The following is a 10,847-nucleotide window of genomic DNA, read 5'->3' as shown; positions in this document are numbered from 1 at the left end:
GCTAAAGAAAATGACTACTCATGCTTCTCCACGCACCATGGGCATGGAGAGGAGTGACTTCATTTCATTTTAATAGCATGCAGTGTTTGCCACAGGCTGCACCCCCGCTCGCCCAGGGGCCCCCATCCCATGCGGCCACTATGGGGCCGTAAGCCATGGGGATCCGGCGTCAGCACCACCCCAGTGTGTGCCGCATTCTAATGGAGACAGAGCGTCATCCCATCTTTCCCCTCTGCCTCTGACACACAACTGACACTCCAACTGCAGCGCAGCTCCTGATATCGCTGACATCGGAGCAGAGCCACCGCTGCCGGAATCTGAGTGGAAGCGAGGAGGAGAGATGAATATTGTGGGTTTTTTATATATATATATATATACATATATATATATATATATATATATATCAGTGAGTACTGGTTGTATTGGGGGGAGCTGCATGATACCCTATGGGGAGGGAGCTGCATGATACCCTATGGAGGGGGGCAGTATGATACCCTCATGGAGGGGGGCAGCATGATACCCTCATGGAGGGGGCAGCATGATACCCTGTGGAAGGGGCAGCATGATACCCTATTGGAGGGGGGGCAGCATGATACCCTGTGGAGGGGGGCAGTATGATACCCTGTGGAGGGAGGCAGCATGATATCCTATAGAGGGAGGCAGCATGATACCCTTTGGAGGGGGGCAGCATGATACCCTGTGGATGGGGGCAGCATGATACCGTATTGGAGGAGGGCAGAATGATACCCTATTGGAGGAGGGCAGCATGATACTCTATGGAGGGGGCAGCATGATACCCTGTGAGGGGGCTGCATGATACCCTATGATGGGGGGCAGCATGACACCCTATGAGGGGGCTGCATGATACCCTATGGGGGGGCAGCGTGATACCCTATGAGGGGGGCAGCATGATACCCTATGAGGGGGCTACATTATATTCTGTGGGGGGCTGCATTATACTATATGAGGGGGCTTCATTTTATTCTATGTAGGGGCTGCATTATGCCTTATGAGGGGGCTACATTATATTCTATGGGGGAGCTGCATTATTCCTTATGAGGGGGTTGCACTAAACTCTAAGGGGGCTACATTATACCCCATGGAGGGCTGCATTATACTCTATGAGGATGGTTGCATTATATTCTATGGGGGTACATTATATTCTATGGGGCAATGCTCTAGGTGTGCTGAACGCTTATGGAGAAAAACTCATACACCAGAAGACTTCATACACTTCAAATTTATGTTAAAAACCTTTATGTTAAAAACCTATAACTCTGCCCTTCACCTCGCCAAACAGACCTACTTTCACCACTCTGATCTCCTCACTATCCAACAACCCCAAGAAACGTTTTGACACCTTTCACTCCCTCCTCGGGCCAAAAGCACAAGCCCCTATCACAGCCATTTGTGCTGATGACCTGGCCTCACACTTTATAGAGAAAATAGATAATATCCCTCAGGAAATCTGCTCCCAGACATCAAGTGCAGTGACTCCCATCCCTCCCTGCATTTCCCCTGGCTCACTCTCCACATTCGATCCCATCACAGAAGAAGAAGTCTCCAAGCTCCTCTCTTCTCGTCCGACTATATGCACCACCGACCCCATTCCCTCATATCTGCTCCAGTCTCTCTCTCCAGTCGTCACAACTCACCTAACTACAATCTTTAATCTCTCCCTGTCCTCTGGCATTTTCCCCTCCTCCTTCAAACACTCTATCATTACTCCATTACTAAAGAAACCCGCCCTCGACCCATCCTGCACAAATAACTACAGACCAGTCTCCAATCTCCCCTTCATCTCTAAACTCTTGGAGCGCCTGATCTACTCCCGCCTTACCCGTTACCTCTCCACTCATTCCCTCCTAGACCCTTCACAGTCCGGTTTCCGCCGCCTACATTTGACAGAAACTGCACTCATCAAGGTGACCAATGACCTTCTGACAGCAAAATGTAATGGTGACCACTCTCTGCTCATTCTTCTCGACCTTTCTGCAGCTTTCGACACTGTTGACCACCCTCTCCTACTCTCTAGGCTCCAGTCACTAGGCATTAAGGAATTAAGGACATTGCTCTTTCCTGGTTCTCCTCCTATCTTTCTGACTGCTCCTTCAGTGTTCAGTTCTCTGGCTCCACTTCATCTCCTCTTCCTCTCACTGTTGGGGTACCTCAGGGCTCAGTCCTTGGCCCCCTTCTCTTCTCCCTCTACACGGCCCCAATTGGACAGACCATCAGCAGATTTGGCTTTCAGTACCATCTTTAGGCTGATGACACACAACTATACACGTCATCCCCTGACCTTACCCCCGCTTTACTACAGAACACCACTGACTGTCTGTCCGCAGTCTCCAACATCATGTCCGCTCTCTATCTGAAACTCAACCTCTCCAAAACTGATCTTCTGCTCCCGCCATCTACTAACCTCCCTAAATCTGTCATTTCCCTCTCCGTGGGTGGCACCATAGTAACACCCCTATAGCAGGCGCGCTGTCTGGGTGTTATGTTTAACTTCGATCTCTCTTTCACATCCCATATACAATCTCTTGCCCGCTCGTGCCGCTTACACCTAAAGAACATCTCTAGAATCTGCCCTTTTCTCACCATGGAAACAACAAAAACCCTCACTGTCGCCTTGATCCACTCCCGCCTGGACTACTGCAATGCTCTATTAATTGTCCTCCCCCTCACTCGACTTTCCCCTCTCCAGGCTATCCTTAATGCAGCAGCCAGGGTTGTCTATCTAGCTAATCTTTAACCAGACGTGTCCGCTCTTCGCCAGTCGTTACACTAGCTGCCACAGGCAGATTTGGCACCAGAGAAGAGAGTGGAGCAGACACACTCCAGGGATGTTGCTGAGGCCAGCATAACAGGCCTCAGTGGAATGCCTATGACAGCAAGATGTCGGCCATCGCCTGACAAGGCTGGTTTCCGCACAAGAGGACTCTGAGTTCCCCCTGGGCTACTTGGGACCTGGATTTGTGCCCCACATCGGTAAAGCTCAAGAGACAGACATCGTCTGTCAGGAGCTGAGGCCTGGCGCACTCCATTCCAATCCTAATAGACTTCCATCGACAGTCAAGCCGAGAAGATCCATTAGGAGACTGCAATAGGCGGGACGTGCCTGCGGAAGGAAAGTGCGTGTGAGTAGGGCCATCACTTCCAGCTATCCTCTATTGTACCGGGGTTGGCTGGGGTTAGGGTCTCAGGTTGAGAGGGGGCCGGTTGGTGCATGGGATGCTTAATGGGCTTGAATAGACTATGTCAGAGAGAGACTTATGGCCTAGCTAGAAAACCCGGTGACCCCTGCTAGGGCCACAATTGCAGAGAGAGAACTTACATGATGACTCTCACGACTGGGCGCACCACTGTTGTAAACAGGACATTGACATTAAATAGAGAGAGATTTCCTTTGCTTTTCCAAGTTTATTTTTATCTTCGATTGAATGTTAATCTGCCTAGCTACTAATACTAATTGTTTAGAGTTACTTTAAATCACTGTATATAAATAGAACTATTATCATCAGTGACTGTTTCCGCCTCGTGCGTCTGTGCGTTGCATCCAGACACCTACATTACACAGATAAACAGAAGTGGAAGCTCAGAAAGTACTGCACCATTTATATATCTGCATTACAATAATGGAAAGTAAATGTGATTGCTGCAATCATCATTAATCTGGATTTAACAGATTAATATGGGGTGGGAATATCTGGCCTCCCTGTTGTCTGAACTATTTGGAGTGCACCACATTACAGGACAATACCAGGAAGCAGAGGTTAATTAAGTTCACCCTGGCATCACAAAGTTTCTGTATTTTTTCTTTGTCACTGCTATGGCAGAGTGGTAAATTCCGCTCGCCACATGGCATGACACCGATAACGGCGGGTCTTGTAGGGTGTTTCTGGTATACAGCAGGTTTTCTGTAGTGTTCTCAGTATATGCTTTTTAAAGGGGCCACTCGTGCCATCCTAAAGTGTCCAAGCCAATGGCTGTGAGACACTTATTATTTAAGGCATGTCCACCTGCATGGAGGTGCCTGTGCAGCGTTGTTAGAGCAGAGACAGACTGCCGTATTTCTCTTGCGAGAATCGCATCGTAAACCTAGTACTGGCTGTCGGCTCTCCTGACTTGAGCTTGACAGCTGCATGGTAATACATCTTGCTCAAGTCAGGAGAGGTGCCAGTCCGTGCAGTGCGATGTGAGTCTCGCACGAGAAATATGGCAGTCTGTCACTGCCCTTAGTCTGTTCTCAGCATGCTTGGTAATTCTCAAGTCCCTCTCCATTTGTAACCACTAGTTCTGCTAGTGTTTGCTTGTCCCTAGCCCTACCTGCTGGTTCTTGCCCTAGTCTCTGTCATTTCTTGCTAGTTCCTGACTTGTCAGTCTGTATTTCAGTCTGAACTGCCTGCACCTGCCGTGAATGAATATATATCAGCTAGTCCCGCCTGCACTGGCTGGGCCAGTCTGTATATCAGGCAGACCCACCTGCACCTGCTGTGCCTGTCTATATATCAGCTGGACGCGCCTGCACCTGCCAGTGCCTATCTGTATATCAGCCAAACCTGCCTGCACGTGCCAATGCTTATCTGTTTACCAGCAGTACCCATCTGCATCTGTGGTTCCTGTGTTCCTGCCGTGCTTGCCTATATCAGCTGTACTCTCCTACCGGACCTTTCCAGCTACAGTACCTGTCCCTTGGAGGTCAGCTGCCGTGTGTCCGAGATCTGTCCTGGAGTAGCACCTAGTGTCCATCGGGAACCAAGCCTAACCTCACCATCAGGGGCTCGATTGAAGAGTCAGGTGCTCACCTTGTCATGCCCCTCCAGGCTCTCCTTGGACCATGGTACAGTGGTTACACTACTCCTGTTACAGTTTGCACAGGCCCTGGAATCCGCTGGCTCTCAGGATTCTTCTACCTCAGACCTGTCTCCCACCAGAAAGACGAGCAGGATAAAATCCTCTCCTACCTGCGGACAGTAACCATCCATCTAGATATGCTGACAACTCTCACCGCATCTGCATCTACCCAAGATGCGACAAGCTCAGTCATGACCAATCAGCCTGCCAACTATGTACATGGTTCTCAACCCCGTCTGTTAGCTTTTCCACGTTATGGCGGTGACCCTGCCCTATGTCAGGGCTTCATCAATCAGTGCATGCTGTGCTTTGGGGTGGGCCTGTGGGCAGGTCTCTTCTTGGTTTCTCTGGTTTAGAGCAGGAAGATAATAATAATAATAATTTTTATTTATATAGCGCCAACATATTCCGCAGCACTTTACAATTAAGCGGGGACATGTACAAACAATAAATTCAGTACGAGTTAAGACAATTTAAACAGTGACATTAGGAGTGAGGTCCCTGCTCGCAAGCTTACAATCTACAAGGAAATGGGGGGACACAATAGGTGAAAAGTGCTTGTTATTTCAGCTCTGGCAATTATAATACATAGGGATTTTCATACAAAGCTGCATGATCCGGTCATCAGCCCGTGTGTTTAAGTGCAATAGTCAAGTATCAAGTGCAGTTAATCGTGTGCATGGAGGGTGTGGAGACAGATGAATAGTAGGGTGCAGATTCAGAGTAATATTTGGAGGGAGGGAACAGGGCAAAGTTAGTTTACTGAGTAGTTGGTGTGGTAGGCTTGTTTGAAGTGATGGGTTTTTAAAGCTCGCTTGAATAGGTCGGGGCTAGGTATCAGTCTGATCGTCTGGGGAAGTGCATTCCAGAGAGCTGGCGCAGCATGAGAGAAGTCTTGGAGATAGAGGTGTGAGGTTCGGATTACAGGGGATGTTAGTCTTAGGTCGTTTGTAGAATTGAGGGCACGTGTAGAGCGATATACAGAGATGAGAGAGGAGATATAAGGCGGTGCAGAACTGTGGAGAGCTTTGTGGGTGAGAGAGATGAGTTGATACTGGACCCTGTAGCGAATGGGTAGCCAGTGTAATGACTGGCACAAGATGGACGCATCGGTGAAGCGGCTGGACAGAAATATGACTCTGGCTGCAGCATTCAAGATGGATTGGAAAGGAGAAAGTTTGGTAAGAGGGAGACCGATTAGAAGAGAGTTGCAGTAGTCCAGACGAGAATGAATAAGAGCGACAGTAAGAGTCTTAGCAGTTTCAACGGTGAGAAAAGGTCGGATTCAGGAGATGTTTTTAAGATGCAGGTGACAAGAGCGAGTGAGTGATCGGATATAGGGAGTAAAGGAAAGTTCGGAGTCGAATATGACCGCAAGACAGCGGGCATGCTGTTTGGGAATTATGGTTGAACCCTCCAGGGTAATTTCGATGTTGGGTAGAGTGAGGTTAGAAGAAGGGAGAAACACAAGAAGTTCCGTTTTGGAGATTTAGTTTCAGGTAGAGGGAGGACATGATGCTAGAGACAGCAGACAGACAATCCTTGGTATTTTGAATTAGGGTAGGGGTGATGTCGGGGGAAGAAGTGTATATTTGGGTGTCATTAGCATAGAGATTATACTGGAACCCAAATCTGCTGATTGTTTGTCCAATAGGGGCCGTGTAAAGAGAGAAGAGGAGGGGGCCTAGGACTGAGCCTTGCGGAACCTCGATAGTAAGGTGTTGTGTATCCGCTTTTTGGGCTCCCCTGGTGGTTGCTGGTGGTACTGGTGACTTGTTTGCACTTTGCTTCTTCTGTTCACCTGCTTCCATCAGTGTTTGGGAGTTTCCTATTTAGCCTTGCTCTCCAGTCATTTCCTTGCTGGTCATCATTGTAACCAGAGCCTTCGGTTGCATGTTCCTGCTACTAGTCTGCTGATCAGCTAAGTGGACTTTGTCCTTTTGTTTTGTACCTTTTGTCCAGTTTGCAGTTTTTGTAATTCTCTGTAGCTGGAAGCTCTTGCGGGCTGAAATTGCCACTCCTGTGTCATGAGTTGACACAGAAGTCTTAAAGTAATTTCAGGATGGTTTTTGAAAGGGTTTTCAGTTGACCGTGAAGTCCTCTTTTGTATCCTTCTGCTATCTAGTAAGTGGACCTCTCTTTGCTAAATCTACTTTCATACTGTGTATGTCTTTTCCTCTTAATTCACCGTTATTACATGTGGGGGGCTGCTATCATCTTTTGTGGTATTTCCCTAGAGGTAAGCCAGGTCTGTTTCTTCCTCTACCAGGCGTAGTTAGTCCTCCGGCTGGCGCGTGGCATATAGGAAGCCGTAGGTATGCTCCCTGGCTACTGTTAGTTGTGTGGTAGATTTAGCTCACGGTCAACTCGAGTTTCCATCACCCGAGAGCTCGTTCATTACTTATGTGTTTTTTACGTTCCCTTGCCATTGGGAACCAAGACAGTATGACCGGCCCACAAAGTGTTAATTGTTTGGGCTGAAGCAGGAGAAAAAGAAGTGTTGAAGGGAAATTTTTTTTTTTTTTTTCTCTTTCCCTCAGAGTTTTGCTGCCTAGCCCTTAATTGCTGTCTAGCTGCTTCTTACCTCCTCTTAACCCTTGAATGCTCTGACCTTAGCTGTTTAACATGGATGTCCAGAGTTTGGCTGCAGGTTTAAATAATCTTGCTACGAAGGTTCAAAATTTACAAGATTTTGTTATACATGCTCCTATTTCTGAACCTAAAATCCCTACACCAGAGGTGTTTTCCGGAGATAGATCTCGGTTTTTGAATTTCAAATATAATTGTAAATTATTCCTTTCTCTCAGACCTCACTCCTCAGAAGATCCTGTCCAGCAGGTTAAGATTGTAATCTCTTTGCTGCGAGGTGACCCTCAAAATTGGGCATTTTCATTGGCACCAGGGGATCCTGCGTTGCTCAATGTGGATGCGTTTTTCCTGGCTTTAGGGTTGCTTTATGAGGAACCTAATTTGGAGATTCAAGCTGAAAAAGCTTTGATAGCCCTATCTCAAGGGCAAGATGAAGCGGAGATATACTGCCAAAAATTTCGTAGGTGGTCTGTGCTTACTCAGTGGAATGAGTGCGCCTTAGCGGCAAATTTCAGAGAGGGCCTTTCTGATGCCGTTAAAGATGTTATGGTCGGGTTCCCTGCGCCTACAGGTCTGAATGAGTCCATGACAATGGCAATTCAGATTGATCGGCGTTTGCGGGAGCGCAAACCCGTGCACCATTTGGCGGTATCTTCTGAAGAGACGCCAGAGAAAATGCAATGTGACAGAGTTATGTCCAGAAGCGAGCGGCAGAATTATAGGCGTAAAAATGGGTTATGCTTCTATTGTGGTGATTCTGCTCATGTTATATCGGCATGCTCTAAACGTACTAGGAAGGTTGACAAGTCCATTTCAATTGGCACTTTACAGTCCAAATTTATTTTGTCTGTAACCTTGATTTGTTCATTATCAGTTATTACCGTGGATGCCTATGTGGACTCGGGCGCCGCTCTGAGTCTTATGGACTGGTCCTTTGCCAGGCGCTGTGGGTTTGATTTAGAGCCTCTGGAAGTCCCTATACCTCTGAAGGGTATTGATTCTACACCTTTGGCTTGTAATAAACCACAGTTCTGGACGCAAGTGACTATGCGTATGACTCCAGACCATCAGGAGGTGATTCGCTTCCTTGTGTTGTACAATTTACATGATGTTTTGGTGCTTGGATTACCATGGTTACAGTCTCATAACCCAGTCCTTGACTGGAAGGCTATGTCTGTGTTAAGCTGGGGATGTCAGGGGGCTCATGGGGACACTCCTATGGTGTCCATTTCGTCATCTATTCCATCTGAGATTCCGGCATTTTTGTCTGATTATCGTGATATTTTTGAAGAGCCTAAGATTGGTTCACTCCCTCCTCACAGGGATTGTGATTGCGCCATAGATCTGATTCCTGGCAGTAAATTTCCAAAGGGTCGTTTGTTTAACCTATCTGTACCTGAACATGCTGCTATGCGCGAGTATATTAAGGAGTCCCTGGAAAAGGGACATATTCGTCCTTCTTCATCACCTTTAGGAGCCGGTTTTTTCTTTGTCTCTAAAAAGGATGGCTCTCTGAGGCCTTGTATTGATTATCGTCTCCTGAATAAAATTACAGTCAAATATCAGTATCCGTTGCCTTTGCTGACTGATTTGTTTGCTCGCATAAGGGGGGCTAAGTGGTTCTCTAAGATTGATCTTCGTGGGGCGTATAATTTGGTGCGAATTAAGCAGGGGGATGAGTGGAAGACCGCATTTAATACGCCTGAGGGCCATTTTGAGTATTTGGTAATGCCTTTCGGCCTTTCTAATGCACCTTCTGTCTTTCAGTCCTTAATGCATGATATTTTCCGGGAATATTTGGATAAATTTATGATTGTGTACTTGGATGATATTTTGATTTTTTCTGATGACTGGGAGTCTCATGTTCAGCAGGTCAGGAGGGTTTTTCAGGTTTTGCAGGAGAATTCTTTGTGTGTAAAGGGTTCAAAGTGTGTTTTTGGGGTTCAAAAAATTTCATTTTTGGGGTATATTTTTTCCCCTTCTTCTATTGAGATGGACCCTGTCAAGGTTCGGGCTATTTACGACTGGACGCAGCCTACTTCTCTGAAGAGTCTCCAGAAATTCTTGGGCTTTGCTAATTTTTATCGTCGATTTATAGCTGGTTTTTCTGGCGTTGCTAAACCTCTGACGGATTTGACTAAAAAGGGTGCTGATGTTGCCAATTGGTCCCCTGCTGCCGTGGAGGCCTTTCGGGAGCTTAAGCGCCGCTTTTTGTCTGCCCCTGTGTTGCGCCAGCCTGATGTTTCTCTTCCCTTTCAGGTTGAGGTCGATGCTTCCGAGATCGGAGCGGGGGCGGTTTTGTCGCAGAAAAGTTCCGACTGCTCAGTGATGAGACCTTGTGCGTTCTTTTCGCGAAAATTTTCGGCCGCCGAGCGAAACTATGATGTTGGTAATCGGGAGCTTTTGGCCATGAAGTGGGCATTTGAGGAGTGGCGTCATTGGCTTGAGGGTGCCCGACATCAGGTGGTAGTTTTGACTGATCACAAGAATTTAATTTATTTGGAGTCTGCCAGGCGCCTGAATCCTAGACAGGCACGTTGGTCGTTGTTCTTTTCCCGGTTTAATTTTGTGGTCTCGTACTTACCGGGTTCTAGGAATGTGAAAGCAGATGCTCTTTCTAGGAGTTTTGAGCCTGACTCTCCTGGGAATTCTGAACCTGCTGGTGTCCTTAAGGATGGAGTGGTTTTGTCTGCTGTCTCTCCAGATTTGCGACGTGCTTTGCAAGAATTTCAGGCGGATAGACCTGATCGTTGTCCGTCTGGTAGACTGTTTGTTCCTGACGAGTGGACCATTAGAGTCATCTCGGAAGTTCATTCTTCTACTCTGGCAGGTCATCCGGGAATTTTTGGCACCAGAGATTTGGTGGCTAGATCCTTCTGGTGGCCTTCCCTGTCTCGAGATGTGCGTGTTTTTGTGCAGTCTTGCGATGTGTGTGCTCGGGCCAAGCCTTGTTGTTCTAGGGCTAGTGGGTTGTTGTTGCCCTTGCCTATTCCGAAGAGGCCTTGGACGCACATCTCTATGGACTTTATCTCGGATCTCCCTGTTTCTCAGAAGATGTCTGTCATCTGGGTGGTGTGTGACCGTTTTTCTAAAATGGTTCATTTGGTGCCATTGCCTAAGTTGCCTTCCTCATCTGAGTTGGTCCCTCTGTTTTTTCAAAATGTGGTTCGCTTGCATGGTATTCCGGAAAACATCGTTTCTGACAGGGGTACCCAGTTCGTGTCTAGATTTTGGCGGGCAGTCTGTGCCAGGTTGGGCATTGATTTGTCCTTTTCGTCTGCATTCCATCCTCAGACCAATGGCCAGACGGAGCGAACTAATCAAACTTTGGAGACTTATTTGAGGTGTTTTGTGTCTGCGGATCAGGATGATTGGGTCGCCTTTCTGCCGTTGGCTGAGTT

The 10,847-nt window shown here is 47.5% G+C and overlaps 1 protein-coding gene across 1 annotated transcript in view; it reads right to left on the bottom strand.

Moving 5' to 3' along the window:
• Positions 1-4,830, bottom strand: part of SETDB1 (SET domain bifurcated histone lysine methyltransferase 1) — a 158,503-nt gene extending 153,673 nt beyond the window's left edge. Inside the window, exon 1 of the mRNA XM_077257881.1 lies at positions 4,809-4,830. The gene's annotated coding sequence lies outside the window, so the exon portion shown is untranslated. The remainder of the gene's footprint in view (positions 1-4,808) is intronic.
• Between the last annotated feature and the right edge of the window lie 6,017 nt (positions 4,831-10,847).

The sequence above is a fragment of the Ranitomeya variabilis genome, chromosome 1 (genome assembly GCF_051348905.1).
Source record: "Ranitomeya variabilis isolate aRanVar5 chromosome 1, aRanVar5.hap1, whole genome shotgun sequence".
NCBI classification, from domain to species: domain Eukaryota; kingdom Metazoa; phylum Chordata; class Amphibia; order Anura; family Dendrobatidae; genus Ranitomeya; species Ranitomeya variabilis.
Note: the sequence above shows the minus strand (reverse complement) of the source record. Positions and strands in the feature narration are given on the sequence as shown.